The sequence below is a fragment of the Tursiops truncatus genome, chromosome 12, assembly GCF_011762595.2.
Source record: "Tursiops truncatus isolate mTurTru1 chromosome 12, mTurTru1.mat.Y, whole genome shotgun sequence".
In the NCBI taxonomy this organism is placed as follows: Eukaryota; Metazoa; Chordata; class Mammalia; order Artiodactyla; family Delphinidae; genus Tursiops; species Tursiops truncatus.
In genome coordinates, this window is record NC_047045.1 from 85,371,304 (window position 1) to 85,392,871 (window position 21,568).

A 21,568-nucleotide genomic window follows, 5' to 3' on the forward strand; every position below is an offset into this window, starting at 1 on the left:
TGGTCCATTGAGTCGGGAGTTCTGTATGTGACAGTAGCTGGTGCCAGATGTTCCAGAGGAAAGCTGAAAGCCCCCATGATGGAGCTAACCATCAAAAACTAAAGCACTGGGAGAAGTCTTAGCTGACCCAAGGTGGAAATCAATCACAGGTCTTGAGCTGAAAAGATCATTACTATTGGCAGAATTCCATCTTGGCAAGTGCTGTTGCACCCACCATTTTTCCATACAAATTAAGCTAAATGCATTATGAACAGTTGGTAACTATTAACAGTGACTACACTTTTCGACAGTCTCTAACAATTTTCTTCAACTCTTAACCATGTTAACAGATGTGTTAATTACTGCACTAAACAAGGCATATAATGAGACGAGTTAATGTGCTTCTCTATATGGAGAAAGGGGAACATTGAAAATATAACGACAAAATTACACACTTTTTTTTTTTATAAATTTATTTATTTATTTATGTTGGCTGTGTTGCGTCTTCGTTTCTGCGTGAGGGCCTTCTCTAGTTGTGTCAAGCGGGGGCCACTCTTCATTGCGGTGCGCGGGCCTCTCACTGCTGCAGCCTCTCTTGTTGCGGAGCATGAGTTCCAGACGCGCAGGCTCAGTAGCCGTGGCCCACGGGCCCAGCCGCTCCGCGGCATGTGGGATCCTCCCAGACCAGAGCCCGAACCCGCGTCCCCTGCATTAGCAGGCAGACTCTCAACCACTGCGCCACCAGGGAAGCCCTACACACATTTTAAAAAGATGTTTTCTTAGATATCACAATAATGAGAATTCTAGGAGGTTCAGGGAAAATTTTTAATAATCTATTTAAAATATAAAAGAAATATATTCAGAAATGTATTTATGTTCCTTACAGTGTTACTTTTAAAGTTAGATTGGAAAAGGTGATGAAGCAGGTAAATAAAATAGATTATATCCACAGGATTAACCTCTCTCTGGCTATTGAAATTAATTTTCTGAAATATATTTAGGAAAAAGTGGTCACAAAAATTTGTGCAGTATGATTCAATCTGTTGTCAGGCTACCATTCTATCTACGTAAACATGGACACTCAGACTTATATGCATACGATCCTGGAAGAATATATATCACAATATTCACAAAGGCTCTTCAGAAATGGAAGGATTATATATATTACTTTTATCTTATTTTTTTTGCCTGAAAAAACATGTATTAATTACATTTTAGTATGGAAATAGGTGTTATTTTACAAAGCAAACAAACAAACAAAAAAATACCAGTACTACAGTTGTTTAAAAAAAGAAAAACTCCTTCCTAAATATAGCCAGACACCCTCTTAACAGTTCCCTTTAGAATATTTGAGACCGGTAGAATTTTCCAAAAGATTTTTAACTAACTCCGAGAGAGAGAATAAAGGGGAAACAGCAAAGAAAAGACAGGAAATATAAAACCAGTCAAGCTTTCAAAGTACAGGTTTTGTATCCCATAACTACTTTCCAAACTCACAGATCATGTTTCAGTTGTCATCCTATCTCGTTCCAGCCCTAAAATTTTAGAACAACTCTTCGGGCAACATGCTATGATTCCCACACTCTCAGCTCTAGACAAAGATGCCATTTTATTTTCAAATACACACAAAATAAGTGATCTTCAGGTCATCCCAAACTCTCCACCTGCATCTAGTAAAAAAGATCCATTTCAGGTAATGGACAATTTTTTTCTACTTCCGCTTTTTGCTCTGAGGGATGTCAATTAGCAAAAGCCCATTGAACATCCATTTGTAACTGATAAGTGAAGCTGTCACTCAAATATAAGTGTATTTTCCTATTCTCAGGCTCCCCATTACCTCCAGCACTACAGATTATGGAATGACCTACCCAAGTCCAAAGTATTGCTATATCTCAAAGGGATTCTTTTCAGGATATTTGAGTCTGAGGCCAAATTTTGAATCTCAAGTTTCCCATGTCTTAGCTCTGTGTTTTTTGAGCAAATTGATTAATCTTTCTAATTCATAATTCATTCTCCAGTCCCACTTTTATGGACATTTGCTAAAGATCAAAGGGGGTAGCAGCTGTCAATTGTTTGTACTGTGTCTGGCACAGAGTAAACACTGAGTGATAGGAATGTCACAAGTCTTACAGCAGTAGTTCACAGGGACTCTGTTCTGAAACTTTTCCAAAGACTTTTAGTTACTTGTACAGTTATTTATTAGCACATTTAGGACTGGAGTTGAGCCATGAAGTGTGTCACTAGCTACTCTTGAGCGTGGGGAGTGGAGATGACCATGCCGTTTTTACTTCGAGCAAATAATCTAAGAGGCAGAAATGCATGGCACCTGGGGAGACCCTCCCATCACTCACGTTCACTCCCTGTTAGTGCAGCAAATGAATTAGATCTTTAGCTACACACACAGCCAGTGGTGGGAACACACGGGAAATCAGACGCAAGAAAACGCACAGACTAGAGACCTAATCCTCTATGAGAAACTAGAAAATACTGCTTAGTCTCACCTCACCACAGACACTGTGTGGTTAAGGAGAGGAAAAGCAGTTTGCTTGTTAATGTGGCTAGCCTAATATGGCTTATTATCTTTTCCTTCTTTCTTTTTTTGGAAAGCTTCCCAGATGATGATTTATTTGCCCTTCCAAATAGCACCTCGGAGGCTGAAGAAAGAGGAGGGGTATGAGGGAAAATGAAACTTGTTAACAGGGTGGAATTTTCTCCTTCTCCAAGTTAGTGGATTCCTTGGTGTCTATTCAGAGGGTAAAGAAAAGATCCTGCCTGTTATTCAGCTTCAGCAAACACACAAATCAAACACGTCTCTGTCTGCAGCCTGAGGGGCAGATCTGTGAGTTGGGCTGCGGTGAATTCCCGCCTCCGGGAGCTTCACATCAGCACTTGACTAAGAGGGGGACTCATTACAGGAACAGTGATTCCTTGGCAGAATTAAAGCATCATTTTTTTTTCTCTTCCCATCACTGTGTTCATTTCAACTCCTCTCCAGAAGTTTTCTCTCTAGCCTGGTGAGGGAAGGTGATGGATTTAGAGGAGCTAGGAGAGGAGAGAAAGAAATGAACCAACTGGTCCAGGAGACATAAGATACAACATGCAGGTCCCTTGTTTGCATGGTTCTATTTCTAGACCGTGAAGAGGAGGAGGTATGAATCGAGAACTGATGCCAAGAGTAGAGATGCAGTGTTTCTTCCTGGTGGTGGAGGGGACAGGGAGACGCAACTAGTTGCAAAAACATCTTTAGCTTTTGCTTGAGTATGAAGAAGAAGGGGTTATTTCAGGTGGGAAAAGTGTTTGAATTCCCAAGTTAAATATGCAGAGTTGGAAGCACACAACTGAAGAAGGTAGGAGAGGGAAGAAATCCCACAACGCTGATTTATTTGTGAGCAGAGGGAAATTAGGAGACAAGAAACATAATTAATATGCACTCAAAACAGTATATGTATCTTCACTGGGTTAGGAACTTTTATAGGTTAAATTGTTTCCCCCAAAAGATATGCTAAACCCCTAATCCCTAGTACCAGGGAAGGTGACCTTATGGGAAGACAGGGTCTTTGAAGATGTAGCTGAGTTAGGATGAGATCATGCTGGGGGTGAATGGGCCCTGATACAATATGATGGATGGGTGTTCTTACAAGAAGAGAAGAGACACAGAAAGACACACAGGTAGAGAGTCACGTGACCACAGTGGCAGAGATTAGAGCGATACAGCACCAAGCAAACACCAGGGACCATGGCCACCACCAGTGGCTAGAAAGAGGCAACAGAGCATTCCACTCAGAGCCTTAGAGGGAGCCTGGCCCTGCCGGCAACTTGAGCTGGGCCTCCTGGCCTCCAGAACTGTGCTGGAATACATTTCTGTTGTTTTAAACCATCCAGATTGTGGCATGTTGTTTCAGCAGCCCTTGGAAACTAATATACACCCTGAAGGAACTATGACCAAAATAGGATACCATTTTTACTATTAAAGGATCTACAACATAACTAAGAAGGTTACCTTGTGAGGGTTGAAAACAACCTGTTACCACTGCTGAGAGAAGAAAGAGATCAATGTTACCATACTGAGGCTGTCGGTGAAGGGTTTGTGCTAAAATTTCTGACTGAGGCCTCATGCTATACTTATATAATTATAATTTTAGAACCCTATTATTTTGAAGTTGAAATGGACTAAAGAGAATATGCAAGCTCTTGCAAAATGTGCTCGAATTAGAGTTAAGGTCCCCAAGAGTCACTTCCTCACTGCCCCGGCCCTGCTATTTCTGCCTCTTTAATGGGGCAGGTTCACTGTGATCTGTCCCAGAAACATGACATCAGGTCATTATAATGCTGTCATTTAGCATAAACGTTTAAGAGTTGACTGGCTTACAGAATACTAAGACTTAAGACCTGGATTGTGTAATAAGCAGGACCATGAGCCATCGGAGGAGAACATTGGCCACACCCTGCCGACTCCTGAACGGCCTGGGCATCTCTCTCGCCCACTGCTCTCCTGCCACTGCTGTCCTCGTCCTGAGACCGTGGTTGCCGCCCTCCCTCCTGGTTCTTAGTCTGTGACAAGTCATCTGGGTGTCTGAGCCTGGCCTCATCTTAATCTCATGTAATTAGTTGTACAAGCAGTATGTAAATGTGTAATTAAATGTCAACTTCTTAATCTCAAAATATTTATATTAGCAACTTCATAAGAGTAAGAAATCTGTCATGAAATAAGAAAACGACTAATAGTTACTCCTTTCCAGGAGCAATAGTAAATAATCCAGCATCACACAATGTCCTGCTTTGTAAGAGCAAGTTGGAAATGAAAATAAAGTAAAAGGTACAAAATCTTTTTAATTTTGAGGTTCTTCCAATAAGATAATAAACTCCCAAAGGCAGAGAATATATTCCAATGTTTCTTTATCTCTCCGTGGACAGCTGAGCCTGTGCATTTGTGCCGTCGGTGCTGGTTGAGTGTCACTCCCCAGACCCCGACCAGGAACATCCTAAAACACACAAAGAGATTGACAGGACACCACGGGAGCCGGCTGTCACAGGGGTAGGTCAGCCACCAATGGCCCGGCAGCCTGACCATCTCTTGTGGAAACTCCATCCCAGTGTGTCAGTTTGTCTCCTTTCTATTGTCAGGATATGGTTACATAGCCAGGAGAAAGGAGCTTTAAATTGAGGTGTACTTCTGACTTGTCTATCTTCCTAGAATTCGAACTTCTTCAAGCATCCAACTGTATTTTCTACTGCTGAAAGTTCCAAGTGCCTTTGCTCACTGCCATTCACTAAAGGGGTGGACATTTTATATTTAATGCAAAGAACAAAATTCTATTATAAATAGCTCACAACAGGATTTATGGATACCTTTTTAAACAATACTCTCTGTCCCTAAGCAATATATGCCAGGAACCAATTAAATGCAATGTGCAGCCCTTCTTGGGCGACTGGAACTTATTCAGAAAAATCATCACTGCTTTTGTTATTATTCAAACCTTCCGAGTGCAGATCAATTCCAGAGTGAATTCAGTGAAGTGCACTGCAGACAAGGCCCCCTCTGATCCTGATGTGTCATCTCACAGGGAACGTGTGACAGACAGCGGCAAAGAATATTGAGAGTGGCTTACAAGCTGAAAAAATATTGGTGTACTACAGGTATGTTGGTGAGTTGTATCTGAGTGCAAAATGTCATAAAAAAAGCATGACATTTAAGGAAGAGCTGAGACCAGTCATACCCAGTACCATTTGCAAAGAGCCTTTCCCTAGTTTCTTTTGTCTTATCAAGTGATCATACAAGGCTCTAGGCTCAGACTCCTGGACCTGATTGCTAGAGATGTGCCTGCCCAGTTGTCAGAGGGCATCACATAAGCATATATAAAATAGGAAATTAAAGGAAATATAAGAAAACAGTGTCTTTATAAAGCAACTTGTTTTTCTTTAAATTTACACCTTTTTCTTTAATTTTTTACACAAAACTATTATGTAATTGTAGAACAACTGAAGATAGATAAGCAAATAAGATGGAAAAGTATTATCAAATTTATTAATCACAGTTAACATTTAGCTCATTTCCTTCCATTATATATTATTTATATATATATAAAATAATTTATTAATATATATTATATATAATTATGCTGACATTATATATATTTACATTGTTATATAATATAAATACTATTTTATTATTTATATGTATACATAAGTTAGTTTTATACAGTTTTTACACATTTGTATGTGGATATGATTATCATGTTCTTTTTCATGTATCAATCAGTTTCATATGGGTCTAAATTATCTTTGAAAATATGAGTTAGGATATTAATAATATTTCATAATTTGATCATTTTGCTGTGAAGTGAACATTTGATAATTTGACAGTTTGACTGTCCATGGGTATTCTATTTTGTTTCTCAACTTTTAGTATTATATATAATTTTGGATGAACATCCTTAATCAAAATCTTTGCCTACATCAAGTTTTACTTAGATTTCTTCCTAAGAGGTAATAAACATTTTAAGAAAGAAAAAGAGAGAACATCCCCCAAATGTCTGATTTTTCAAAAAGTATATGAGAGGGCTCATTTTATTCCAACCTTTCTGAAATTGGGTATTACCATTAAAAAATTTTACTGCTCTCTCAAGCAAGAAAGTGATATTTTTGTTTTAATTTTACTTTAATTATTAAGCTAAACAATGTAAATCACTTTATTCATCATCTGTAATTCCTCTTCTCTAATAGTCCTGTTGTAATCATCTTTCTACTAAATTTTAGTATTTTTCTTATCACTTATATGGACTCTTTCTACAATACTTTATTATTGTAAATATTTAGTACTGTAAATGTAACCCTCCTCGTTTATATTTGCTGTAATTATTTTTCTTAGTTGCACTTTTAAAATTACGTCTGTGATTATTTTAACATCTTCAAATTCAAATTCACATTTACTGTTTATTTCTTCTCTTGTATTTCCTGTTGATTCAGGTTTGGAAAGTGACTTTGATTTCAAGATCAGATATATGATCTCCTATAGTTTTATATTTATCTCTGGTTTTCATTTTTTAATATAAATATTTAATGTATTAGAATTTCAGCATTTCTTCTGAGGTGAAGCCCTAAAGGTCATGTTTTCATTTTTATAATATCAAAATTAACAAAGAAAGTGAATCCACATTCTCATATCTGTGTAATTGTACTCAAAATTTCTATGTAATTGTACTTAAAATCCTTAAGTGACTTCCCTTAAACACAACTCTACTCTTACTATTTTTTAAGTGGGATGATATTTTAAATAATGGCATCATTTTGAAATGTAAGAAAAATAGATGAAAAATTTTTGAGTAACAAAATTAAAGGTAAAGCGAGATTTAATACAGCTGGTAACCATCCCCTATCTGTATTGGCTGAGTGATGGGATCAGAGAGTAAATCTGGTTAAATTGATATGAAAATATTACCCTATCTGTTGAGGATGTGATTTTTTTAAAACCTACAAGATTAGAATAGTAAACTAGCATGAGTAATGCACAGCTGCAAAGATTAATGCTACTGCTGTCTCTTCAGCTAGGCTGTGTCTCAACTACCGATGGCATTTATGTAGGACTGGCCTGCTTTGATGAATTGTTTGCAGTAATGACAGATGGACCAAGTTAATCAAAATGGCCACATTTATGATAGAAATAATCCCCAAGGGCTGTTTAATTGTTTGCATTTCTGAATTTTCTGATATTGACTGTTTTTTCTCTCGCCACCTTAGACAATAAAACTCAATGTGAGGAAACTAGACACATATGCAGAAAACAGGCTAAGAACCACACGGGTCTCTGAAACCAGAACAAATGTCTCCATCGACAATGCCTGTAACAGAACCTGAAGGTAAATCACAAGACAATGAAAGCTTATTGTCTCTTATGTGGTGTCCCATGGCTGAAATGTGCAGTGTTTCTGATGGATTTATTCGTGGGGCTTTTGGGGATAAAGAGAATCATGTAAGTTAGGACTTTGCTGACATGAATGTGATCTGGCACCGACACACTGGGATCTTTTTGTGTCTACGCGTAACTCATTCCCAGGACCCTGGAGGGCATCTACGCTGTGGACTTTTCTGCTGGGCCCTCAGTGCTCTTGAGGATTTACATTAGTGAGACAAATGGCTAATTCACTACAGCCAAATGTTGCACAATTCCTGATTAAAGACAAGCCTCCCAGGACTGGGCTTCATTTATTTCTCCCGTAGTGAAATATGTGTGGATTTATATATTTTCATTACTACATAAATACGAGCAGTTTATAAAATGCTGGAGGAATTATCAAAGTTAAATCTCCCATTCCAAGACTATGAAAGGAATTTTCCTGTTGTTCCTCTCCTCATAAAAGCATGAGCCGCCATGTAATGATTTAATGAAAAAAATGTATTTAATTTCATTACTTAAAAAGTGAAATGAACAGAATTCAGCACATCCACTAATGAATTCAGCTGGAGTGAAACCCTTGGTTTCTGAAAAGTAAAGTCTGCTGAAGAAACTTGTACCACTAATTGCCCCAAGTTACTGATTATTCATAGAGATGGCATTGTATCATAATGTCAAGGTCGTTGGTTTAGTACACATAATTATACTGTAAATTTTCCAGGTTATCAAACTATTCATTTGCCTGTTCACCCATCCCAGGAATACTTCAGTGGCTCCCTTGTGCTTGCCTCCATTTAGGGACGGGGAACTCAGTAACACACAAGACGAAGTATTAGTCCCCTGGAGCTGACTGTGAAAGGCAGCCACTAAAAATAGCTCCAGATGATACCTGCCTACTGGCACTCATGCTCTTATGTAACTTCCTCCTTCTTTAGTGTAGAATGGACCTCATGACTCTTTTCTAACAAATAGAAATTAGTGAAAGTGATGGGAGTCCCTTCAAGATTAGATTCCAAGGAGACTGTGGCTTCCATCTCTGGTAAACTTTATCACTCTTTCTCTCACTTGCTCTAGGAGGAAACACCTACTTTGTGGGCTGCCAGAGAAGAGTCCACATGGGAAGAAACTGAGGTTTCCAGCAAAGGGTAATTAAGGACAAGAGCCAGTGAGTGGACATGGCGGCAGGACTCCCTCCTGTTGAGCATGAGGTGGCTGGTCAATATCACAACCAGAAAACTGACACTGTTAAAGTCAAGACACAGAACATTTCCATCACCTCAGGGAGGCTTCATGTTGCCCTTTTGTTAGCTACGTCCACCGTTTTCCCACCCTTCCGTCTCCTCTTTTACCCTTGGCAGCCACAAATATTCTTTGTATAATTCTGTCATTTAAGGAATGTTATATAACAGAATCAATGTATACTGACTTGGGGATTTGCTTTTTCACTCAGCAAGGAGATTCACCCATGTTGTTGTGTATATCAATAGTCTTATTTTTTTCTTTTTATTGCTGAGTAGTATTCCATGATATGGCTGTATCATAGTTCATTTAACGGTTCACCTATTGGAGGACATCTCAGTTGTTTCCAGTTTGGGGCTACTATGAATAAAGTTGCTATATCATTCATGTACAGGCTTTGTGTGAATGTGTTTTTAGGGTTAATGCCCAGAAGTGTTATTGTGAGGCAGTATTATAAACAGATGTTCACACAGTGACTGTATCGTTTACATTCCCACCACCAATATCTGAGTAATCCACTTCCTCACACCCATGCCAATATTTGGTGTTGTCATTATTTTTTATTGTAGTCATTCTTATAGGTGTGGAGCAACATCTAATTATGGTTTCAATTTGCACTCCATTAATGGCTAATGACATTGAACAATTTTTATGTGCTTATTTGCCTTCTGTATATCCTCCTGGGTAAAATGTCTGGTTGTGTCTTTTGTCTAATTTCTAATTATATTGTTACACTGAAGCTCAAAATCTATTTTTGAACTAATATTTTATATGAGGTGTGAGATTTTGGTTGAGGTTCTGTTTTATTTATTTTTGTTTGTTTGTTGTTTTACCCATAGATATCCAACATAATTTATTGGAAGTCTATATTTCATCCATTGAAATATGTTTGTACCTTTATAAAAAGTCAGCAGGGCATATTTATGTGACTCTGTTTCCAAACTCTTTATTCTGTTCCATTGGTCTATGTATCTATTCCTTCATCAACACCACACAGCTTGACTATAGAGGCTCTATAATAAGTCTTGAAATTAGGTAGAGTAATTCCTCCTCTTTATTCTTCTTTTTAATAGTTTTAGTTTAGATTATTAAGACTTTTCTTCTTTCCTAATATATGCATTTAATATCATAAATTTCCCTCTCAGCATTGTTTTAACATTGTCCCACAGATATTCTAGTTTTTTCAACTTTCTATATAAATTTTAGAATAATCTTGTCTATAACTACACAATATTTTGCTAGTATTTTGAAAGAAATGTGTTAAACTTATATTTCAATTTCAGGAAAATTGTTACCTTCATTATGTGAGTTTTCCAACCAATGAGCACAATGTGTCCCTCCAGTTATTTAGATATTTGATTTATTTAATTAGTGTTGTATAGTATTTAGCCTACAAGTCCTATACATTCATTAGATTTACACTTAATTATTTCATTTTATAAATGATCATCAATGGTATTATATTTTAAATTTAAGTCTACATGCTCATTGCTAGTATATAAAAATACAACTGAATTTTGAATGCTTATATTGTATCCCACAACCGTGCTAAAGTCTGTTTTAGTTCTAGCAATATTTTTGTAGACTTATTGGGTTTATTCAACAAAGATAATCATGTAAACTGAAAATAGGAAGTTTTATTTCCTCCTTTAAGATCTGCTATGCCTTTTACTTATTTTTCTTACTGTTTTGCACTGGCTAGAACTTCTGGCTAAAATGGTAGTATTTTGAATGATAGTAGTACTAGCAGGCATCTGTGTCTTCTTCCAGATCTTAAGAGAAAAGAATTCAAGGTTTTATAATTAAGTATAATATCAACTATATCGGTTTTGCAAATATCTTTATTAAGTTGAAGAATTTTCCTCTTTTCTTATTTTTCTAAGGACTTTTATCATGAGCGGGTATTTGTGGATTTATCTTTTTTTTTTTTTTTGCAGTACAATCAGTTTTTGCTTTACATATTTTGCAGCTCTGTTGTCTGGTGCATACATGTTCAGGATTACTATATATTCTTGGTTGATTGACTCTTTCATCATTAGATAACATATATCCCCATATTTTGGGTTTAATGTGTTCTTTTTCCTTCCTGATGTTCTAAGTATTTTTAAAATCTTTTACTTATATTTAGGAATTTCTTTTAGCTCTCCTTTTACGTCAGCTCTTCTGACAAAAAAAAAAAGTTCTCTTTATGTTCTTTCATCTGACAATGTCTTCATTTCCCCTTCATTCCTTAAGGACATTTTCTACTAAGTGTAGAGCTCTGGATTAATAGTTCTTTTCTCTCAGCATTTGAAAACTATTATGCTGCTTTCTTTTGGTCTTTATTGTTTTTGGTGAGAAGACCACTGTCATTTGATTTGTTTCCCCTGTAGATAAAGTGCTGTTTCTCACTCACTGATTTCAAGATGTTTGTCTTTAGTTTCAGATATTTGACTATAATAAACATCAGTGTGGATTTCTTTGGGCTTGTCCTGTTTGGGTTTCACTTAGCTTCTTTTTTTTTGTTTTTTTTTTGCGTTACGCGGGCCTCTCACTGTTGTGGCCTCTCCCGTTGTAGAGCACAGGCTCCGGACGCGCAGGCTCAGCAGCCATGGCTCACGGGCCCAGCCGCTCCACCGGCATGTGGGATCTTCCCGGACTGGGGCACGAACCCGTGTCCCCTGCATCAGCAGGCGGACTCTCAACCACTGCGCCACCAGGGAAGCCCAGCTTCTTGAATCTGAATATGAATCTGAAGTTTTATGTTTTTCACTATATTTGAGAAGTTTTCTGCCATTATTTTTAAAGTATTTTTCAGCCCCTCCCACTTTCTCTTCTATTTCTGTAATTTTGATGACATGTATGTATGTTTTGTTATAGTCCTATGGGTCGTCGATGTGGTGTTCCTTTTTTAGCTATTTTCTCTCAGTTGCTCAGACTGGATAATTCCTAATGTTCTATCTTCAGGCTCATCAGTTCTTTCCTCTCTCCCCCGGTTACAGGTTGTATGCTCCTGTGTGCCCCTTCAAAATTCTCATGTTAAAACCTTAAGCTCCATGTGTTGTATTTGGAGATGGGGTCTTTAAGGAAGTAATTAAAGTTTCACGAGGTCATAAGGATGGGGTCCTGATCCAAAGGGATTGGGGTCCTTATAAGCAGTGACACCAAAGAGCACTCTTTCCCCCCTCTTCTCTCACTCTCTCTCTTCTCCCTATCCTTGTGCTTATGCACAGAGGACAGGCCATGTGAGAACTTGGTGAGAAGACAGCTTTCTGCAAGCTGAGGAGAAAGGCCTTACCAGATAGGAACTCAACCGAAATCTTGATCTTGGGCTTCTGACCTCCAGAACTGTGAGAAGTAAATTTCTGTTGTCTAAACCACCCAGTATATAGTATTTTGTGTTGACAGCCTGAGCAGACTAAGATACCCCTTTATTCTGCTGTTGAAACTACTGTTGAGTGTTTTATTTCAATTGGTGGCACTGGACATGGTTACTGATGAAGAACAAGCACTCACTGAAGTAGTGAGGAAAACAATTCACAAGCAATGCAGACTCATCATGTAAATATCAGCTATTATGCAGCAGGCTTTATCTAAGAAAAAAAAAAATCCTGGGGCCTAAGTCTTGAGTTTGAGATCTTTGGAAATTATCTAAAATTTTTCAGTTAAAGGATTAACACAAATATGATTGATTAGCCAATTATTTGAGGGGCTATCATTGTTTTTCAGTATTGTCTTTTAAATACCTATTATTTTAATAAGTTTCTGAACTGTTTGTATATATTCAATAAATAAGTATATATCGAGGTCACCTTATTTCCCTGAAACCAAGGTGAGTATGGAAATTAGAGGAAAAAACACTAACATAGTTAATAGGCTTTTGGACTGTGTTACCTTCGTAATCTTATAATAATGATTTCTGAATTATGCCCAGAAACAGAAAGTCTTTTGTATTTAGCATGGCTACTGGCCCTGTGCCTAATTTTGTTTAATATCTGTCTTCTCTACCTTTAGTAGGACCTGTTTCTTGCTCTTGTTTATGACTGTGAAGGAGATAAAGAGCATTAAATGCATGCAGTGTAAGTCTTCTCTTTGTCTCTATCTTTGTATAGAATTTATCCTGAAAAATAACAGAGTCTCAGAGGGCTTCCTGATCCCCATGGGTGGTCCGAGGCTTCATTGTGGCAGCTGGTAAGCCCAGCCCACTGCTGTGGAGCAGCAGGGGAACCACTAGAAAGAGCCAGTTACAAGGATTTATTTTCTGTTTATTTTTTACCCTAAATCAACTGTATAATATTTAGTCTGATAAGTAGAAAAAGGAAAATGCAAGATTTAAATTATTGATTCATAAAATAAGGCAACAGACAATTCAGTTCATTATTGAGCATGGATTTGTCATAGTCAACTAGCAGGCAGAAGTGCTATGCATACAGATACTAAAATAACAGGAAAGAACAGCTGACTGGGAAACCAGTTCCCCTGCCCCAATTATTTTCATAATAGTCTCTATCTACTACCTTCATAGATAATCCATAAACAGAGTGCACCACCAACTCCAGATTTTCATCGCATTTGTTTTTATTTTTGTGGTAGATAAAGTTTTCAACCATGTTGAGATGAAAGTTTAAAGTATTATATTGTCTCTGCATTTATAGGTTTGTCACAGTATTGGGTAATTAGGCATGTTGGCAGTCTAATATCCAAGTTAGATGCATTATGCTTTTGTAAAGAACTGAACCAAAGAGTGGTAAAGATACAGTGAAATTCCTGACTCTCAAAAGCTTTTAAATATTTGAATATATATATATGCATATGTATGTGCAGTATAATATAAATATAGGAAAAGTAGCCAAAAGGAGCCAGTTCTCAAAATCCAGAGTCTTCGTGAGACACAAAATCAGACTCCAGATTTTGAGGGCCTCACCCATCCAAAGATTTAGCTAGTACTGTGGGGTCATTTACTGATTCATGTAACAAATATCTATTTACAGCTTACAGCAAGCCAGGGCCTGTTTTGGTGTTAAGGGTCAATGAATTTTAGGGCTAAATCTGCAGGAATAACTTGTCCCTAAGGAGCAACTACAATATGAGAAACCAGCGATCCTCTCGGCCCTGCTGACACACTGCCTTCCCTCTTCTAGACTTTCAAATCTTATTAAAGATAGGATTGCTTTTCCCTAGAGTTTTTGTCACAGAAGCCATCTAAGACACACTTTCTTCCTTAGAGAGGTCAGGAAGAGGGCTTGAAAACGGCCATCAGTGGTTGTGTTTCAGGGAGAGAGAAATGTAAAGTGTCCAAGAAAAGCATGAATAGGGAGAAGACTAGCTGAGGAATCAACATATACATGTGAAAGCAGACAGCCATGGTGTACTGTGACCTCCTGCTACATGAGAAACCAGCCTGAAACCTATTGGCTCAAACAAGAATGAGCTTTCTGCTGGCCTTGCTGGGCTCACTGACAGGGCTGTGTCAGCTGGTAGCTCAGCTGTGATTGCGGTTCTATGACAGCCTCACAGGCCTGCTGTTGGATCTGGCTGTTGCCTGGACCTCTCTTTCTTTCTCTCTCTTGCTATTATTCAGCAGTGAAGCCTGGGCTTCTCCACGTGGCAGCAGGAGCATTCTAAGAGATTGAAGACAGAAGCTGTGAGGGCTCTTGAGTCCTAGGCTCTGAAACTTCCAAAACTTAACTTCTGCCACATTCTGTTCAGCAGAGTAAATCACAAGGCCCGGCCAGATCTAATGGACAGTGACGGACCCTACTTCTTAAAGGGAGTGGTGCAAAACATTGTGGCCTTATTTGATCTACAATATCAATTAAGGACTTCATGTCCTATTATATCATAATATATTTTATATGTATATATATATATATATAAAACTTTCAAAATAATCCCCATTGCATAAGAGGTCCCTGGAAATGCATCATTTTTAAACAGATAAAGGAAGAAAAGAAAAGAAGGAGGGTGAAGAAAAGGCTTTTCGTTGTGTTGAAATAATTTAAAACTTATAGAAAATTTGCAAGAATGGTTTAAAGAGCTTCCATATGCCGTTTATTTAAATTCTCCAATTGCAAATTTTTTCTATATTTGCTTCCTCACTGGGATAGCAGAAAACTGATTAGTTGTTGCCTAGCCTGTCGGGGGAGAAAAGGGAATGGGAAGTGACTGCTAATGAGTAAGGGTTTACTCGTGGGGGGGACAAAAATGTACTAGAACTAACATAGTGTCATGGTTGCACAACTCTGCTAATACACAAAAAAACAAAAAAAACCCACTGAATTCTACACTCAGTGAGTGAATTTTATGATATGTGAATTATGCCTCAATAAAATTGTTAAATACGGTCTAAAAGCATTAAAAGAATGGATTTCATTTTTAATGGTATTGAATCAAAGGTTGTGGGCCTTTATTTGTGCTAGGACATTACCGAAAACTTCTCTAAAAATGAATAATCAGAGAATCTAAACAGTCGAAATAAATGGGGAATATCTGTGAATCCTATGATGTGATTTGGGAATTGACAGCGTGGTAGGGTCACGTATTCCACAGACCCAGAGTATTATTCAGGACTCAGTGGACTTAGAGAAATCAGATGACCCGCCAGTGTCCACTGGCAATGCTGGGTAGGAGGGTACATGGGCCTGACCCCAGCCTACCTCACTCAGAGTTAATTTAAGTGACCAGAGATCTGATAAGACAGCTTTGATTTGATGGCTCACACAATACAAATATGGCATAATTGCAGATTTATAAATATATATAAAAAACAGAAATACTGAATATTGTTCAAAGAAGAAGAAAACTGAAACTATTTCATTTCATGTAAGCAATTGTTCCAAATTTGGTTCATCAGAGCACTCTTTGTACCAGTAACTTTCAGAAGTATCTGGTTTTCCTTCATTTAAAATTTGCTCTCATTTTTTTGGTGTGTGTAGTTGGTATTAAATTTTACATTTTAACTCATGTTCATGTGTCATCATATCCAGAAAATTATTAGTAAGAAATTACCTTAACAATTAAATAATAACCGATGCCTTTTGGAAAGATTTAAATTATTTTTGGATAACTTCTCGATTGCCACTATAGCCAAAATTGTGTTTTGTGAAAAATACACATGATATTACTGTCAAGGTAAGACGCTGAGATAAGTTAATTTCCATTTTTTACTACCATTTCTATGGTTATATAAACAACATATATTACTTCAGAACATGTTACCATGGTTATTTCAGGTAATTCCAGGTTATTAATGCTTTTAAAATGAAAATAAATTTTTTGTCAGTGGTTGAATACAATTGTTCAAGTTGAATAGAAAGAAATGCCCTTTCTTGTTAACATAGGGTATTTCACTTAGTGCGCCTGATGGGAGGTGGGAGGGAGTCACGGCGGGGATGCCATTCTGTCCTCACTCCTCTCCCATCTTTACTAATATCAGAACTGGGTAGAATCTCACGCATCTACTGATAAGCTGTTGTACATAAGACAGAAGCAGCAGCAGATGGAAAATAAGCTCTAAAACTTAGCAGTCCCTCGGCTTCTGGATATAAAAAGAGTGACAGAAAAATGAATGACTGCAAAGCTCCGAAACAGGAAACGCTGACCAGATGCTTGTTCGTTCCATGTTGCTGCCTTTATTACTGTTTATTTGTTTATTTTTCTCACTTTCTCCACTGATGGACGCGCAGGCTGACATAAACTTGAAGAGCAGATGAGTGTTTGGGAATAGACAACTGAAATAATATTTTAAGTGTTGATTCTGGGCCGGGACAATGTCTTCAGTGCACTCTCCATGTCCAAAGCCTGCCAGGGATAGGAGGAGGTGTGGACACCCAAAGTGCTGGCTGAACTCTGATCCCTTCGAAACAGGATGGGCTTTCTCCTGTCCACACGTGAGCATTTAGCCAATGAGCCCCATTTACCAGGCGTCTGATCTTCGTATTACTTGGTGGTAGTCCCTAAATATCTGAAACCAAATTTCTGCCCCCCTCCCCCGAAAGCCTGGAGCAGAGAATGCAGTTGCAGGAGCAGGGCAGACAAAGGTCATGAACAGCTTAAATTTTCTCTGACTTTTTCTTCCCTTTTTTTTTTTAAATTTTATTTTACATTGGACTACAGTTGATTTACAATGTTGTGTTAGTTTCTGGTGTACAGTGAAGTGATTCAGTTACACATATACATATATCTATTGTTTTTCAAACTCTTTTCCTGTTCAGGTTATTACAGAGTACTGAGCAGAGTTCCCTGTGCTATGCGGTAGGTCCTTGTTGATTATCTATTAATCTTCCTTCCACGGTTCCTTAGTCCTGCTTTCTTGCTCTCTCCATCCACGAGATTTAAATTTTATAACATTATCCTGTGTCATATGTATTTACATAAGCAGAAGTGAACACCTTATGAAGCAGGTTGTGGTAGGGATTCATAAAAATAATAGAAATCAGGAAATATTATTGCAATGACAGCACAAAAGTAAAATAAATACCACATGTACCACTCAAATACACAAATGTACACCACTGCACAACACTACCTTAGTTATCTATCTGCATCTGTAAGTATTTACTATAGAGCAGGTGCATGTCATTTGAGGATTTGTAAATTAATGTAAGAATATATATATATATATGTATAACTGAATCACTTTTCTGTACAGCAGAAATTAACACATTGTAAATCAACTATACAATAAAATAATTTTTTTTAAAAAAAGGAGAAAAAATAATTATTGCTTAAAATTATCATATCCACAAATATTTACATACATAAATTTTACTCAATTTATATAAGTACCAGGGTTTTCCAGGAAAACTTCACAATCTAACACAATATCTTGTTGAAGGACCCTAAAACTACTTCTACCTTTGTTGTAATGCTGACATTATTGGAGTGTATAATTGAGCAGATATAAATAATGTGGTCGCTACCCTGTAACAAGTGTATCTTACTGAATGTCCAGGCAAGCTTATGGGTGGATAGTGCCTTGTTTCCTTTATTTTTTTCTCCCTATGGAGACAGAGAGGAATCCTAATGAGAAAGAAAGAAACAATACTCAGAGAAAAAAGACCTGGTTCAATTCAACATGTGGACGAATTAGGGCAATTTAACAGAATTTTCTGCCTGTTTCCTCAAGTGCAAATAGTTCCTGTCCAAAGACCCTCCCAGGGTTGCTGTGAAGTTCAAAGCAAGAAAGTAGCTTGTCATAACCTGTAAGTGCTCTACTAACATAAACCGCCAAATTAATAATGAAAAAGGCAATTCAAAGTTCATCATTTTCCTTACCAAATAAACTTAAAACACTCACACAAAACCAATTTCCATTTCACAAAAGTATTTGGACAGAATACGTTTGAATTATTTATCAGGAAACCCTCTTCACAACTCTCTCTCTCTCCTTCTCTATCTCCCTCTTCTTTTTTTTATTTTTCGTCTTCTTTTTTTTTGGTTTACCTTGAATACTTTTATGTTTTAGACCTGTCATTTTTACAGGATGCTTACTGGACAAACTCTGTCTTTGAACATGCTATTGAGTCAGCCTGTTTCAAAGACTGTTGCACAGAGTATATCAAGGGAAACACAATTCCAGCTCAATTTTAATAACGTTGTGTTTTATTTTAATTATAACATACATTCAATGGCAGTTTCAAAATTAAATGAAAAATTGAACAAGACATTTTAGCAGCCATTGGATAATTGAAAAGGAATATTGGCTGAGTGGATTAGTTTATGAAAGCTAAGATGTCAAAAGAGTTTTGGTAAAAAAAAATCTATATTTATTTCTGGAAACAAAGGGCAGAAGAATCGTAGATCTGGAAAACTAGGAATATTAAAGAATTACCTAGCACAGCCTTCCAGTATAGAAGAATTTTTTTAAAAGAGGAGCCTTTTAAAAAGACTTCAGATTTTTAGAGACCATCACCAAGTAAAATGAACATTAGATGCCTGATTAATTTCCTACTTGAACCTGAAAAGGATATTCTTGCATTTAGTCAGAATATTGAGTAAAGCTCTCTTCAAATCAAGGTAAAAACATGATACTCAGTTACATATTTATTGCTTTATTGCTGAAGGCATTTAAGTTTATCTGTTATATGGCATTTTATATGAGAATCCTTTTGTCCTACATAATATCTGCAGCATTTTAACTATGATATTTATATTAGTAACATGATATTAGACGTTTAATGTAGTCACTTGACCAGGAGCTTTGGTTAAAGAAAAAATACGTTGGGGCTTCCCTGGTGGCGCAGTGGTTGAGAGTCCGCCTGCCGAGGCAGGGGACACGGGTTCGTGCCCCGGTCCGGGAAGATCCCACATGCCACGGAGCAGCTGGGCCCGTGAGCCATGGCCGCTGAGCCTGCGTGTCCGGAATCTGTGCTCCGCAACGGGAGAGGCCACAACAGTGAGAGGCCCACATACCGCAAAAAAAAAAAAAAAGAAGAAAAACTACGTTGGATTTGCATATTACCAATAGAGTAAACCTACTGAGACTTCCTTCTACGGATACCAAAATGTTTTGATTAAGGCAATCAATTCAAATTGAAATAAAATAGCATATTCTTAGTGATCATTTTAAGATTAGAAATCAAGAGTTTAACCTTTTCCTCTTTTTATCTTTCTTTCCCTCTCTTTCTCTCTCTCTCTGTATTTTCATGATTCTTATTTTAACAAATATTATTTCATACATATAAAGTAAAATGAATTTTAAATATTTTCTAATCTTAAAACAATTAATTATTATTAAAGACACAAAATGAGGGCTTTTGATATGCCAAGGTCAAATATGTTTCTTCATCTCATCATAACGACAAACTAACAAAATAGATATGATTACTTTCCACACATAAAAGGTAAGAAAACATTCACAGAGAAGTTAACCTTTCCTGCTCACAACTATGGAAGTTGCAAAGCCCGGGCAGTTTACAGTTTGTTTGTGTTTTTACTAAATATCTTATGCTGTTACGACCTGTGTCATTAGTTCTCAGTAATTCTGATCTCTGGAACAGTGTTATTAAAATGTATTGAGTCCACTAAGAACTTCCATTTATGTAAGAAATATCAATTGACTTTATCATTTCAAAATTTAAAACTGAAAAACTTAAATATGTATTTAGTCTTTTAAAAATAACAATAGATCCATTGTATGTTAACAAAAATAATGTTTTCTGACACCTAATTTTTTCCCGAAACAAAATATTACTGAGAAGGGGGCATTGTTTTACATTTTTGAAAATGTCTTTAATTTCTCTCTTGAAAGAAGACAGCTGGGTTCTCATAGCTGCTTCTGCATTCAGTATATTGTAATATACTGCTTGAGTTAACAAACATATTAAATAAAATCTTGCCTCACACAGATATGTTTTGGGAAAAGGGAGGAATATTTTAGTTTCCTCCCCAAATAACTGTGATATGGATATATAACCTAAAGTCAATAGTAGTTTCAATAAACTTTGTACACTGCACAGTAACAAGAAAATGAGAGAGAAAAGAAAAATATGTTAATATTATTATGAAAATAATTTGCCTGTCTTTCTATTGGACTGTTCATCTTATCCTTACTTATTTGTAACAATTCTTTATGTATGCTAGTAATGAGTCCCTTGTTGCTTGTACATATTGAAAATGTTTTCTCCCCTGTAATGGATGCCTTTTCAATATCTTAATTTCTTTTGATAATTTTTCAGTATATCTCAGTTTATTTTTTCCCTTTTATGGTAAGTGCTTTTCATATTCCTTTAAGAAATCTGCCCCGGTTCCAAGCTCATGATGATGTTCTCTTATGTTTTCTGCTAAAATATTTTTTTATTTTAAATTTGAATTAAATAGTGTATTGTTTGAGATAAGATTCCAAATACTTTTTTTTTCATAAAAGAGTACAGTTAAAAAGCAACACCCATTACCCACTGTACACTATTAATCACATAGCTTTATGATAGGTCTTGATTTTTGGAGTGTTATATTTTCCAGATTTATTCTTCAAGACCATCCTTGCTAATATATTGCTTTTCCATCTTTGTAACAATTTTAGTATCATCATGTCAATTTCTTTAAAAAATTTTGCTTCAATTTTGGTTGAGACTAAAGGAACTTATAGATCAATTATGGTGATATATACCACTCCTGGTATCCAAAAAAAGCAAAAAACACTAATTCAAAAAGATACATGTACCCCAATATCTTTGGGGTATTCCAAAAGTGGAATATCTTTCTCCACTCTTTTATTCTGAATCTATAATTAAATGGATATTTATTTACTTATTCATTTAAGGCAGATTTCTTATAAAAAACATACAGTTGTGTCTTACTTTATAGAAAATCTGATTTCTTTCTTTTTATTTAGTGTGTTTAGATAATTTATATTTAATGTGAGTATTGGCATGCTTGGATTAAAATCTATCATGTTGCTAGGTAATATTTTCTACTGGTTCTTTTCTTCTTTCATACTTCCTTTTGGATTATATAATTTTTAAAAATGATTCCATTTTG